This window comes from Phasianus colchicus, chromosome 2 (assembly GCF_987193195.1).
Source record: "Phasianus colchicus chromosome 2, bPhaCol1.hap1.1, whole genome shotgun sequence".
In the NCBI taxonomy this organism is placed as follows: domain Eukaryota; kingdom Metazoa; phylum Chordata; class Aves; order Galliformes; family Phasianidae; genus Phasianus; species Phasianus colchicus.
This window is the reverse complement of record NC_143437.1, coordinates 90261351-90275637: the sequence shown is the minus strand read 5'-3', so window position 1 is coordinate 90275637 and position 14287 is coordinate 90261351. Positions and strand designations below refer to the sequence as shown.

The 14287-nt window shown below is 33.8% G+C and overlaps 1 long non-coding RNA gene across 1 annotated transcript; it reads right to left on the bottom strand.

The window, feature by feature from the left end:
* Nucleotides 1-733: 733 nt before the first annotated feature.
* Nucleotides 734-4573, bottom strand: LOC149919181 (uncharacterized). The gene is made up of 4 exons (XR_016464833.1): nucleotides 4460-4573; nucleotides 3718-3857; nucleotides 3290-3400; nucleotides 734-967 (listed from the first exon to the last, which is right to left on the bottom strand). It is a non-coding gene; the product is annotated as an uncharacterized LOC149919181 (long non-coding RNA).
* Between the last annotated feature and the right edge of the window lie 9714 nt (nucleotides 4574-14287).

The window sequence follows — 14287 nt, the reverse complement described above, 5'->3', positions numbered from 1 at the left end:
CTTCTGTTATCAAAACTTTATAACTCTCTGGAGAGAGTTCAATATAGGCAGACAGAATTTACTTCCTCAAACAGTAGCATAGATTTACACACACCTTGCATTTTTCCATGATGTAAAACATACTTAACATTGTATTTTTTTCAGAGATAGCTTTCTATTTTCCATTCTCCCCCTTTTTTTTTTTTCCATTAGTAATTTAATGCTTCTGATGGGCTATATGACCTTTACTGACAGAGTTGTATTAGAGCTGCTATATGAAGACATACAGTGAAGAGACATTGATTTTAGAGATACCTTTTACTTATAATACTTTTCTCATCCTTCTATCACATTTATCCCATTTGTCTCTTCGTTAGTCTCAGCTTTTTACATCTCATGCTGCGTACTCTTAGAAATCTTGGTATCTTTGAAAATCAGCCATGTCTTCAGGATATATGACTCAGAACTTAGATATTTTATTCAAATCTTACTTAAGTCTACCTTTCTACCAGGTAACTGAAGTTCTGTAGAACAAACTTTTATATAGGTGTGTGTGTATGTGCACATGCATGTACTGGTCACTCCAAAAGTAATGCCTCCTATTTATTTCTATGGAAATTGCAGTAGATACAAAGAGACCAATAACACTGATAGAGCAAACTTGAAGCTACAAAACAGTTTTTCAACACAGCCTCCACCTTTTTTTTTTTTTTTTTTTTAAATCAGCAATGAATAAGAACCTACATACTACATTTGTAATCGTCTGCCTCAGAAAAGTTGACACACTGTTGCTATTACCACCACTGAAACACTGCACTGACTACCTCATTGTGTTCACATTGACTGTTTTGTCTCCATAAACATTCAGCAATTTTTAATCATTTTTAGTTACCATATCTTATGCAGGGAGGGATTCAGTTCCGCACCGTTGCTTCATACACATGTACACATCAGATGCTGTTTTGTCAGACTGCCCCTCTGCTGCCATCTGTTGTAAAGGAACAAAATTGAATGGAAATTGGTAGGAACATTCACCTTCTACTGCCATACCACCACCATCTACTTTTGATGTCTTGAGCCAATATAATAAAATAGGAAGCATTACTTTCAGAGCAGACTTCATGTCTATATGTACATATATTGTTTTGTTTTATTTTTTCCCTAGCTCCTTCAACTGATCACAGTAAAATCAGCAGAATGTCGGGAAACAATGCTATTTCAGTAAGTGAAAGGAAAAACCAGGAATTAGAAATTCAGGAGTGTTAGAATGACAGGGAAGAAATGTCAGCGCAGCCTGATTAAAAAAGTAGCCTATGTGCAGTTTTCAGTTATGCACTATTTCTCTCTAGGCTTTATGTGCCTTTAATAAATAGTAAGGTTTGCTACACTTGGACAAAGAACTAGCGCATGCATAGTAAAACAGCACATAGACCACTACACCTACATAAACTGACTCAGCATTAGTCTGACTATGAGGCTGTTGTACAGTATGATTCATTCATAAAAATCAAATCCATTAAAATGATTAAGGATCATCCCCTCTAACCCCATGCATGTCAAAAGCCTTTTCAGTCTCCTAAACTATCTCATATTGAGCTTAATAATTCAGGACTGCTGAAAGATATTGCATTTTTCTCTTCAAATGAGAAACTCTCTCACGCACCAATTTCCTTGAGGTAAGAGATCTAATTGAAATAAACCCATTATTTTCTTACTCTCGGTAAGGAATTGTATACAGGAGTCTGAAATGCTGACAAAAAAAAAAAAAAAAAAAAAAAAAAAAAAAAAAAAAAACCTAAATTCTCATGTAAGTACCCTGAAGACTGAAATTGAAGTTCAAGGGGAATATAACAGTCATGTAATCTAGAAGTGATTGAGCATGAATTGATTGAATTCTCAGGGGGGGGGGAGGGAGGGGAAGGATTATATCATGTAAATATACATATTTCATGTTAAAAAAGCAACCATGAAACATACAGGAGAATAATTTTCTCTTGAATCCTTCTGAACAATTCTGTTTCAATAAATTCACAGTATAGTTCTAAGAAAAGTAATATTGTGTTTGAGTGCTTTTCTGAAAAATTCTTTCTATGAGCACTGATAGAACCAAAACCTAGTATTTCAATCCATATTAGTGCCTCTTGGGTCAGCATTTATATCTAATCCATCCAGAGTTTCACAGTTCCTCCAAGTATCCAAGATACAGATATATCAGCCTATGAAACTGGTTTAATAATCAGTATGACAAATTGATTTTAGAATCAAAGAATAAATGGTCAAGAGTATCTATTGTATATGAGCTTAAAAATGTTTGATATTTTAAAAAATAGTTACAATTAGCGCGACAACATCAGGAAAGGAGTCATAGGTTTTTGAGAAAATGCTCTAAGATACAAGCTGAAACTGATTTCAGTAAAGCTGAATAACAGGTTATTGACTCATGCACTGGTAAAACTTTCATCTTGCAATAGTATGTGACACTAACATGAGGGTGTGTATTACTCCTTATAAGTAGATATATTCTGTTTATAGTACAAAGTATGCTTGGAAGGTATTTTTACAGATAAAGAAAACATTAACCCTGGAATGTTCCTGAGATTCCCTGGAATGTCACTATATTTTACAAGTTCGTTTAATTTCATTCTTTATTCCTTTCTCTATTTTTTTTTTTTTTTTTTCCCCCAGAATGAACAGAATAAATTTGGTAAGTTAAATTTTATTCCCAAGGATGTAACTCAGTTAAGTAAGACTTAATTTCATCTACTAATTTTGCTCCCCATTATCTCAGTCCTGCCCTATCAAGATGCTGTATGCCTTCAGAAACGGTCACGTGTTTTGAAAGAGCATTGTGATCTTTTAGGAAAGCTAGTAGTGATGGAGTGAGTAGCAAGTGAGGTCAAGAGTTATGTTTATCATTAATAGCAGATATAAGCTCAGATCTAGCAAATGCACACTTCAAAGGAATATGAATTACAAATTTAAACCCATATCTCAAGTAAGACTGGATCATTTGGGTAGGTTTTTGTTTTAGGAGAAATCAAAATTCTTCGCATGCCTTCTTGGTGAAATTAATAGAATCTTATGATCTGAATGTGACTATGACTAGAAAAAAATCAACTACTATATTCTATTTTTTTTCAGATGTTCATAGAAATGTCACAGATTTCAAAAGATACAGACTTCAAAAGAAATCCAGTATTTCCTGTTTCATTGATAAATTAACACTGATTCTAAATGTATCCAACAACTAATTTTTTTTTTTTTTTTTAAACAACAAAGAAACATATCATAAACAGGTTATAGAACTCACAACAGTGCCTGCTTTTGTGCTCTTTAACTTCTTCCTCACATGTTAGAATTCATGCCTGTGGTGGCTTAATCCTAGACAACATCCTCACAACCTCTCACTAATTCATCTCAGCTGTGGGACAGAAAGAAAATAGAAAGGAAGTGAGAAAATTCAAGAATCAAGATGTTTTATAGGAAAAAATATGCATAAATATGTGCTGTTGCAGTTAACCTGGCAAGCAGCTGAACAACATACATTCTTTCACTCCCTTCCCCTCTTCCCAGTAGGGTAGGAGAGAGAATAAAAAAAAAGTAAAACTTGAAAGCTGAGATAAAAAATATATATATATATTTACTAAGATAAGGAAGAGAAGTAACAGTAAAGATATTTTATATAACAATAATATATTTATATTTACAAATCAAGTGATACACAAAGAAATTGCTCACCATCCTCTGACGAATGCCCAGCCAGTCCTTGAGCAGTGGCAGCTTCCTTGATCAGTGCCCCTCAGTTTTATAACTTTTTTTTTTCCACATGATGTTATGTGCTCTGGAATATCTTTTGGCCAGCTTAGATCAGTCCCTTGCTGGCAGGACAGTAGGAAAAGTGGAAAAGTAAAATATCTTTGGCTCTGTACAGAACTCTTTAACAGCAACTGAAACTCCAATGTGTTATCAACAATGGCTTTTTTTTCCTTCCCTTAAGCCAAAACATAGCATTATACCAGACACTATGAAGATCATCAGCTCTGTCTCATCTGAAACCAGAATATGTGCCAACTATAGGAAAGCATTTGTGAGACTGGCACTAAGTCTTTCTCAGTCTTATGAGCACAGTTGAAGTTAGACTACATGAAATTACAGGGGAAAAATAATATTTATTAACATAACAAAAGCTGAGACTTTGATGTTTTGATGATTCACAATTTGCTGGCTACATAACTCAATTTTTGAAGGCCCTTTTGAAAGTCCCTTTAAGCAAACAGTTTTTCAGATGCTTGAGGAAATCTTGTCAGTTTTTTTTTTTTTTAATCATGTAAATTGCCTATAAATATTTTATAAACAGGGGTCTGCTATCCAGAAATCTAGTTTAGCAGTTCAACTAACTTCAAAATGAACTTGAGGAAGTAAGACCTCTGTGCAGTTCAGTCAGTGACCTTAATGCTTGTAGAAGATTGATTTCACTTACTATGAATTAATGGCATTTTTCTGTAGTTTGCTTGTCGTTATGATCTCAGGGTGAGTGTACTGCAGAAGTCTAATTAAGAACTGCAAAAGTATTGACTGGATACAGGATAAGTATTCTTCTCTGTTTACAAGTGGAAAATAACAGCCTGTCATTTCAGCCATTTGACAAACTAACTGACAACATGTGAGGCTGACAAACTGATAGCATTTTCTGTCTGAAAACCGTAAACATGACTAACAAAGAGATGACCTACAGAATTTTAATACTAAAGAACTTTTTTTTTTTTTTTTTTTTTTTTTAAATACATGGCTCATTCCAACAATGTTTGATAAAAAAAATTAATCCCTTAAGAGATAAAGGAAAAGTAAGTCAGCACCTTATAGAAACAAAAACCATGAGCCTCTAGTAATATGCAAAAATTTATCACTGGTATAAATGTGGTTGATAGACATTGCAAGAACGTGCAAGACAGATAAGCTGTAGTTTGTTAAGACTACAGTCAAGTTGAATCTTTATAAAGTCCTAATAAGCTAATTATAATAATTTCAGATTTCAAAACTGAAACAAGAATTATTCTGTATAATGTGCTGATATTATAATAACTCTTCCAGTTCTGTTCCAACATATTATGCTGTACACTGCAAATATACAATCTTTACTAAGTATGTGAAGTCTAAGACTGAACTCATTTTGTGCCCTAAGTAGGTTCCTTCTGTAGTACACACTGAAAAACCTATAGATTCACTTAATACTCTGAAGTATTTAAATAGGGTATTGTTGTTTGATGTTGATACTAGTACTACACTACATTTTCTCTTTTACTGTTAAAAATCCTGTTGTTGTTTTTCCTTCCTTTCAAGACTTGCTGAACATTTGAAACCTGGTGCACAAGTAAGAAACAAAAAATAACTCAAAGTTCAGAAATGAAGAAATGAATACATTATTAATTCAGAATTTTGTGGTATCTTTTCTAGAAAAGCTGTTGCACAAATACAGGGGTTATTACTCATTTTCAAAACATCACAATGTCTATTGAATTTCAATCAAAAATAACCACATTGTCACATACTTATTGATTTTAAATATCTTAATCCTCCACAACTATGTGGATTCTTGTGGATTAACCTGGCAGGTAGCTAAGAACTACACAGCCATTGGCTCACTCCACTTGATGTGGCATGAAGGAGAGAATTAGAAACAAAATAGAACACATGGGCTAAGATAAAAGCTATCTGCTAAGATGAAAAAGGAAAATAGAAACAAAAATGCAGTGGTAACAATATATGATTGCAATAAAATTACCATCAACCAACAAACACTAAGCTAACAACATAGCAATTGGTGTTCTGCTACCAACACAACACCTCAACATCACTACCTACCACCCAACCATACCCTAAGCAACAGCTCACACCTAACCTTCTCCCCCACAGCTTTACAGCCTTCCACGTGATTTCACAAGTTAAGGAATAATTCCTTACCTAATTTAGGCCAGCTGTCCTGATTCTTTCCTCCCCTCACCTTGCCATGGTGTCATAAGGGTGGTGACCCCTGCCTGTCAAGTGGCCCAGGCACACCCTATCAATTAACAACAACCACAACATTTATAAGCTATTAACACCATCTCAACTGAAGCCTAAGTACTTTGATTTAGTGTACTTTGGACTTCCAAATATAATAGTGGTATACATAGTGGTTCCAAGTATATATATTGGTGATATGCTCTGAAAACAGAAATCTTTATTTCTATAATTGGTTACTGTAGTATTTAATAGCAATACGCATATATTTGAAAACTTCACTGGCCGGAGTTTACATGTCTCATTTTGATCATTAGATAAAATCTGTTACAGTACAGAAAAATTAAAGACAGGAAAAGCTATTCCTTTTAACGGCTTGCAAAATGTAAGGAGAAACCATGATAAGGAACACAGTTCTGATGCTATCTTTTTTTGTGTTGGTTTTATTTTAGTTAAAGCTATCGACAAATGACTAAATACAAGCCTACCAGAGGACAGAATTGCTCTGATGCCTCCACAGAAAGTCTTAAATGTTTTGCTTCCCTGTAGATAAAGTGTGCTAAAATGGCTGCTGCTATGGTTTTCATAATGACATATGCAAATTGTAAGTTATCTACAGTTTACTTCAAATATCTTTTATGAGAAGGTGCATCTTTTTCTCTGATATCTTCATGTACTTCTTTTTCTCCAAAATTAATTAGCTTAATAACGATCCAGTAGCTGTCAAAAGAACCTAACTTTTTAGAAGCTATGTTCTCTTCAGTATCAACATACACAGGATCTGAGATGTCTCTGGCCTTTGCCCTTTTTCCCCTACTACCCTCATAATTAGTTGTAACAAATAACAGAAAGGATATACCAAATTACTACGGAAAGGCCACATCACATTTGTTAGACACATTGCACTGCATTAGATGCTATAATTACCAACTCTGAAACTTATTATTGTAATGAAAAGCCTAATGAGAAACTATTGTTGAGCAGTGCATCAGTGTGAATTTATGTACTTTGAGGTAAAATCCAAACATTCTGAAACAAATAGAAGGGTTTTTTTTAATTGTATTTGGAAAATATTTATGTAAAACTTATTGACAGACAAATAATGTTCAAGCAGAAATAAACTAGTAACAACTGACATAATTTTGGTGGCATGCTACGAATAGGTCAGTGCTCGATGGAAGTAGTTTTTGACCTTGCTGTCTTCAGATCTTATTTCTTCTGTTCACTCACTGAAGACCTATATTTTAATTGCATATGACAAAGACTTATAAGTTTTAAAATACTAACCTACTGAAATTTAGTTTCATTTTAATTCTACATTTGGTTTAGGATATTTGGATAAATACATATTTTACTAAAAATGTGAGATTAGATGATTAACGTAACATTTTTGCTTGTAATTTCTGTGACATTAATAGACTCATTGTAACCTGCTAGGAAAAAAAGGTTTGCTATGAAATACACTGAATAAAAAAGATTTTATACATACAGTAAAATTGTTGGCAATTCTTGTTTTAAATAGGAAATAAGGATAGCAAAGACCATAGGAGGAGCTAGGCAGAAGAAACATACAAAACAGGTAGAATGGAGTAAACAACACTATTTCTGTTGTCATCCAAGTTATTTTTCTTCTGAAAGGATAACTGATCTATTTGTTGACACTGTACTCTAAAACAGCCAACATCAGGTTTACCTACATGCAATGAACCCCTCAGAAGATCTTTTTTTATTCACTGAACGCAATCTGGATTCCACATCATATTCCATGTTATTCCAAATCATAAATTCATATGGTTTAGATTTCTTTAAAACCATAATAAAAATCTTATATACACACACTATGATTTAGTAACAAATAATATAGCAGGAACTCTTCATTTTAAATTAGTCAACAACCAAAAAAAAAAAAAAAAAAAAAATCCAGCACAGAAAACATAGGCTCAGTCTCCAATTGTACTTTTTCTTAGATCTCAGGGCTACTCCCGGGGAGTACCCTATTTATACTGCTCAGCCTTTCTCCTTATGCAACTCTAGATTTAACCCTTTTCAGTTTTGTTACTGATTATGCATATTTGCCTTAAACTGAAATTTGACCTTTTTTTTTGGTGCCTAATTCTATCTTGTCTTTGAACTCATTTCTGAAAGGCTGCCACATATATTGTGTTGTATTTGTAATGTGTGAAAATATGAGGAAAATACTTCTGCAGAGTTGATTCCACAAATAAAATACTTTGTTACACTAAGAACGCCTTTGTCATCTAGGCCTAGAAATTTTCCCCCTAGATATCCTTGTTTGTGTTACTGTTTGAAAAAGAAACTAATCATTTTTTTGCTCTTAGGTAGAAAACACTTCACCTCTGTAGAACATGACACTAGCAACATTTATTCTTGCATTCATACAGTGAGTAGTTCAGGGTAGAGCAACATCATGGAGCACAGGAAACAGTCTCTTGATCTGAAGAGAACATCATCCTTAAAGTTCGATTTGGGCTGTTTTCTAAGTTTCCCTTCTGACTGCTTTACGTAACATCACACTGCTTCATAACATTGCTTTAGTCCTTTTTTTCCCTTTGTAAAAACATAGTCTCTAGGAAAGAAAAATAGCAGGCTGTAATAAATATACATTTTAAATATTACTTCTTAGTATTTGAATTAATTTCTCCTCTTTTTATATTTCTGTCTAAGTGCTTGCCAATATCTATTGGTAGATAGTATTAATATGCTAATGCAAACCTGTTTCTTTAAAGGAAATGGTCATAAAATTCATTCATTTTAAGTTAAGAAATACAAATCAACAAAAAATTCTAGTTAATATTCAGATATGCATTTCTTTGATAAAAGGTGCTTTATCAGTTATAAACTAACTGACATGATGAGTGTAAGATTCTAAGACATCAGCAACTTAATACACAAGATAGGTCATGGATAACAAAATGGCCATAACTATTTTGAAAAAAGAAACAGTAATACAAATTCTTTTCACTGTGTAAGAGTGAGAAGGGAGATTCTTAAAGTTTAAACCAGAAAGGAGTATTTGATCATCTAATCAGTCCTTATTTATCTATCACTATATTCATTGTATTTCATTTATTTATCTCTGTATTAGCCTGTAATTTGTGAACTTCTGGCAAGTCTTTGACTGTATATGGAATGAAGCTGCTGAGGTGGAGTCCCAAACACCACTTACATCTTAGAACAATATGGCAATATCAATACACAGTATTAAAAAAGATTAACATACTGTTACAAAAGTGGCCTAGATGCAAGCGTATAATGAATAGCAGAAGTAGAAACAATACATAAAATGAATTGTGTGACACAGTTACTGTATCATGTGAGATACATAACAGCAGAATGTAATCAAATCAGTTTTTATGTTTCTCTTCTTTTTCAGAGAATCAAAATTAGTAAATAAATAAATAAAACACTCATTACTAGACAAAATCATATTGTGACATTTTAAAGAATAGGAGTGTTATTTGTTGACTAATTTATCACCCCGTTATTTTGTAGAATAATATAGCAAACAAATGAGTTTATAATATGAAAATATACAGCATAAAAATATAAGATAGAGAAGTTAGTTTTGTAGCTAAAAAATTATTTGCCTAGTTGTTTATAATGTATTTGATCAAAGCCAAAAGTCATAAGAGATATTTTATTTTAGAATTCTGGGAATTCTAGAATTTCTGAACAAAGATCCTACTCTCTTGGCTATTAGCCCTTAAATAAGAGGAAGGAGAGGTAGGCCCTTTGTCCAGCCCTTCCAGCTGCCCAGATGCATTGCTTGCATGTGTGTGCCCTGAGTTAGCCTTGCCTTCTCACCTGGTACTGAATCTCTGGTTCAGACCTAGCAATCCCCATACAGGAGGACTTTCTTGCTCAGATGGCAGTGCTGGGCCTCATGTACCATGTACCCATGTACCTCATGGATTGGGTCTGGCTGATATACTGGGCCCTCTATGCCCCTCGGAAGGGAACTACTTGTGAGTACAACCTTGGAAGGTGAGGTAGACAGGAGAGGTGATTTGCCTTTTCCTGAGCAGAAACCTGCTTCCACTCAGCCCTGAATCTTAGGTTCCCTCCTTCTCTTTTATGGGAAAAGAGTAGGAAATATTTTATTTCCTATGTTACAATTGGCTGATGTTTCTATTTTAGGGATGGTAGGTTGTGATTCCACCAGTCCATCTCCTGACAGAAAACCTGGGTGCACCTCAAAACCTGAGATCTCAATGGAAGCATGTTCACTTGGGGGTTCTCTCTGGGTAACTCTGTCAGTTGTAGTAGCTGGAAAGGCCACAGAAGATGAAGAGGACATAGCTTTCTTTTGAGTAGATAGCATGACTGGAACTTCTTGCAGGTGCATTATGTGTTGGAAGTGGTAGAGAGTGAAGGGGGCTACTCTTACTCCTGGCCCTGTCTGTGTCTTGTCCACTGCTCTCTTAGGAGTTGCTGGCTCCTGGTGGGCTTTTGTTTTCCCATGACTTTCCCCATTGCGGAAAACCTTTGTATGCTGTAGTTCCATTCTGCTCTGTAGATCCTGCTGGCACCAGAGCTGATTGCCTTACCTAGAATTTCGCCCTTACTGTGGATTGAAAGTTTGCAGTGAGAGATCCTCTCCTAATTTTAAGTTTGCACTACTGGCAGTCTTCCAAAGTGAGTCAAGTTCTGAAATACTGAGTACACACAAACAAAAGCACCATGGTTCTATTTTTTGTTCTCTTAGCTAATTGCTAGTCAGCTCACTATCATAGGGGACTATGATATATTTATTGCTGTCTATTAAAGTAAACATAACTTAGTCCAGATGTAATTTTCAGATGACTGAAGGAAAGGAGGTAAAAGTATCACCTTTCTGTAATCGAAGTCCCAGATACACAGCTCAGGGTAATCTTATGAATAAGACTTTATGAAGCAGCACAGATTAACAACTTTGTTAGATGTTGTAACTTGTACACGTTGTATTAAAAGAAGTCTTCTCACGCTCTAGTTAATTAATTGGATTATGCCTTCAAAAGGATTGACACTTAGCATGCCCTCATTTTAAGCATTATTAAACAAAGTTTGCAAATTAAACTTCAGGAGAACAACCTAGAACACATACAAAGGACTAAGGAATAATTTGGTAACTTCAGGAGGTCTTCAGATCTATAAAAACAAACAAACAATCAAACAAAAAACAAATAAACAAACAAAAATAAACCACAAAAGAAACAAACAGACTAACTAAAGCAGTTTAACTGAAGCATAGTCAGCTAAAACCCACCAGAAATTCTGAAAGATATCACAAGTTGAATGTTATATTTAGAGGTTTGCAATGACGCCAGGTTTGAAATAAGTTTAACTAGACTAAAGTTGTAACCTTGTGGAAATCAATCCTGATTTGCTATAGGTGACCTCTGAAGGATCAGACTCACAATTTTGCATAGTAGATTGTAAAACTATTTCAACTGAAAGCTGACTAAACTCATTGTTTGATCTGCTTCTTATCTATAGGTGTAAAGTCTGTGAAGGATGTAAGGTATGATTAACTATGCTGCTCTCTGATAGGTGGCCTTCAAGATATTCTTTCTTCAGACTCAAAATCCCCCTATTTATGTCCATTCCTAAAAGTTCCATAGTCCCAGTAATCAAAAAGAAACAAAACAAAACAAGAAAACCTCTGGTATATTAAGCATTTCATAAAATCTGATAAAATTTTATTACTTAGGTCAAGCTCCCTGGTATTATTCTGAACAATATTCCCCACCAAAGTGTTTACTGGGGAAAGTGACAGCACAGAGTGATAATGATTATAGCTATACATATACATATATATCTAGATTTTCACTTAAACTTTGTTGACACATTGCTTGGGGGCAGAAAGAACAGTGTGTTGTAACTCAAGACTGCTGTAGGACAAGAAAACCATAGTTTTATGATGAAAGTAGTATTTAATGCTACACATTTCATACTGGCATAACACTTTCCATTTCAAAGGCTTCTGATAGTCTGCATGCACACATACACAACACCATAACCTGACATTCAGCACAGCCAAGAGGAAGAAAATAACTTTTCTATCTTTATATCAGAGGTTGGACTATTCAATATCAATTTATCTGCAGTTCCTAATGAAAAATAGAGCAACCAATATACCTGGTCTGTAAGTACTTTTGTCAGAGCATAGGAAGATCAAAATAAACACCAAGTCATTAACCTGAAGAAGTGCTGGGAGGCTTGGAAAAAAAAATTAATAATGTGGTTGATATTTAAAACTTGTCTGGAAAGGATCCTTTTTAATATTTAAGGCATCTTAAAGCTGCACCAGAAATGCTAAATAACTGCAGAAATGCTTAAAATCCAAAATGCAAGGCTGCTTCACCAATGCTCTTTCACTTAGATGTCTTCTTTGCAATTTCTTGCAGAAGAAACATTTTTTTGTTAAGAAAATCTTGCACGCAGAATTCCTCCTTAATTGCTTAAATAGCTGTTGAAGCAACGATGATGTTTACTAATTCCTATTATGCAAATTTTTCAATGACTATCCTATAGCTGATTTGGTTAATAAAATGACAGAGAATAAAAATCTTCTCATTTCAACTTTCCATTTTGTCTAACATTTTAAAATAATGAATGTAGAAACTTTACAATGGTTTTAAATAAACATTTATTGAGAACTTGGAACACCTATATTGTCTTAGTAGAATAGCCAATGGGTGATCTATTTACCTGCTCTGTCAGGGTTGATGTACTCAATGATCTTTTGAGGTCCCTTCCAACCCCTGTGATTCTGCAATAAGAAATATAAAAACCAAGATATCTATGGATTGATCTTAATTTTTTCTCTCCCCTTTCAGGATTTTGTTACTACTATGTAAGAACTAATAATAATAATTTTATTTTCTTATAAAGTTATTGCCCTTTGTGATTACTGCATTTTATTTGTAAAAAACATAGTTAAATAATAATACAATGTGTGTGTGTTTATACATGAGGAACCTAGACACAAAGGAGTAAAATTAAAAATGCACTCTAATTTAGGGTGGATTATACTGAGCATCTAAGAGCAATTTTCCAAATAATTTATTAGACATATTTAATCATAATTTTCATTATTTATCTAATCAACTGTCTTGTAAGTAAGCAGCCACAGGACTGTTTATTCAAGCCTCCAGGTTCTTGATTATCATGAAAATTTTAAAAAATAATTACTTTCACTCCAGACCTAGTTCATGCTAAGACTAATGAGGTAGTAATGTCAGTGTTCTAGTTCCTGTTCCTGAACTAATTCTAAGTCTAATTGCTTTTAAACCTTACTATCACACTGGAACATTCATGTTGGTCCTGAATACCAGACACAATTAAATTTTTAATTACAAATGATGTGTTTTTGTAATGTAATTAGGGGTTTCTTGTAGGAAGAGGCCTCCAAATGACTAAGTAATTGAAAAGATCTCTCTAATACTCAAAAAACAAGTATTACCTTAAATATTCCAGTATCTGTAATCTTGTGCTCTTTTAAGTCATTCTTTGGGAGTTGTTACTTATCTTACATTCAGAAAGTCCGTTCATGACTTGATACACCTTTTCTTTGTCCAGGAGCCAGCAGTTCAGATATTAAGAATACATTTACTGAAAGGATACCTCCATAATTGAATGGCTTTTTGGAGTGAGCTATGGACTCTTGTATAAAGGACAAGAGGGCGTGAAAAAATTGCCAAACCCCCTCTTCTCTTATTGTCTATGCACAGCAGCAAAATTGGAAGTGTCAGCTATTCCTAGCAATATTACTTGGTATTTCAATTACAGAAAAAGTCATTCACACAATAATAATTCCTGAAATTAACGCATGTACTTCAGATACCTGATGTCACACTATGACAAAACCAACTTTACATGTATAATTCTTTCCCTTATCAATGCCTTTCATTTGAATTTAATGATTATGCTTTAGAAAACCATTTCATATATGCAAATATATGAAAACTTTATTGCTAGAATCTTAATGAGGTTTGAATACAAACCATAATCTGACAAAAACAATAGTGCTGAGAATTACAAGCAGATGTGGAAAGAATAAAACAGAAAAACATTTTATTACTTGGATGTTGTATATTGTTAAAAGTTTGGAATAAATTAAGTTCTTTGTCTGATCAGTACAAAAATTCTAAACATAAGAAATAACATTTGGGTTATAATAAAAAGAAGCTGGTATTCTGTGTTTTGCAATAGTACTGAAATATAAAAGTGAAATCTGCTAAGTTGGGATTCCAGTCATACAAATAAGGTCTTATCATATGGAATTCAAATTTTCATGTTTGATTAT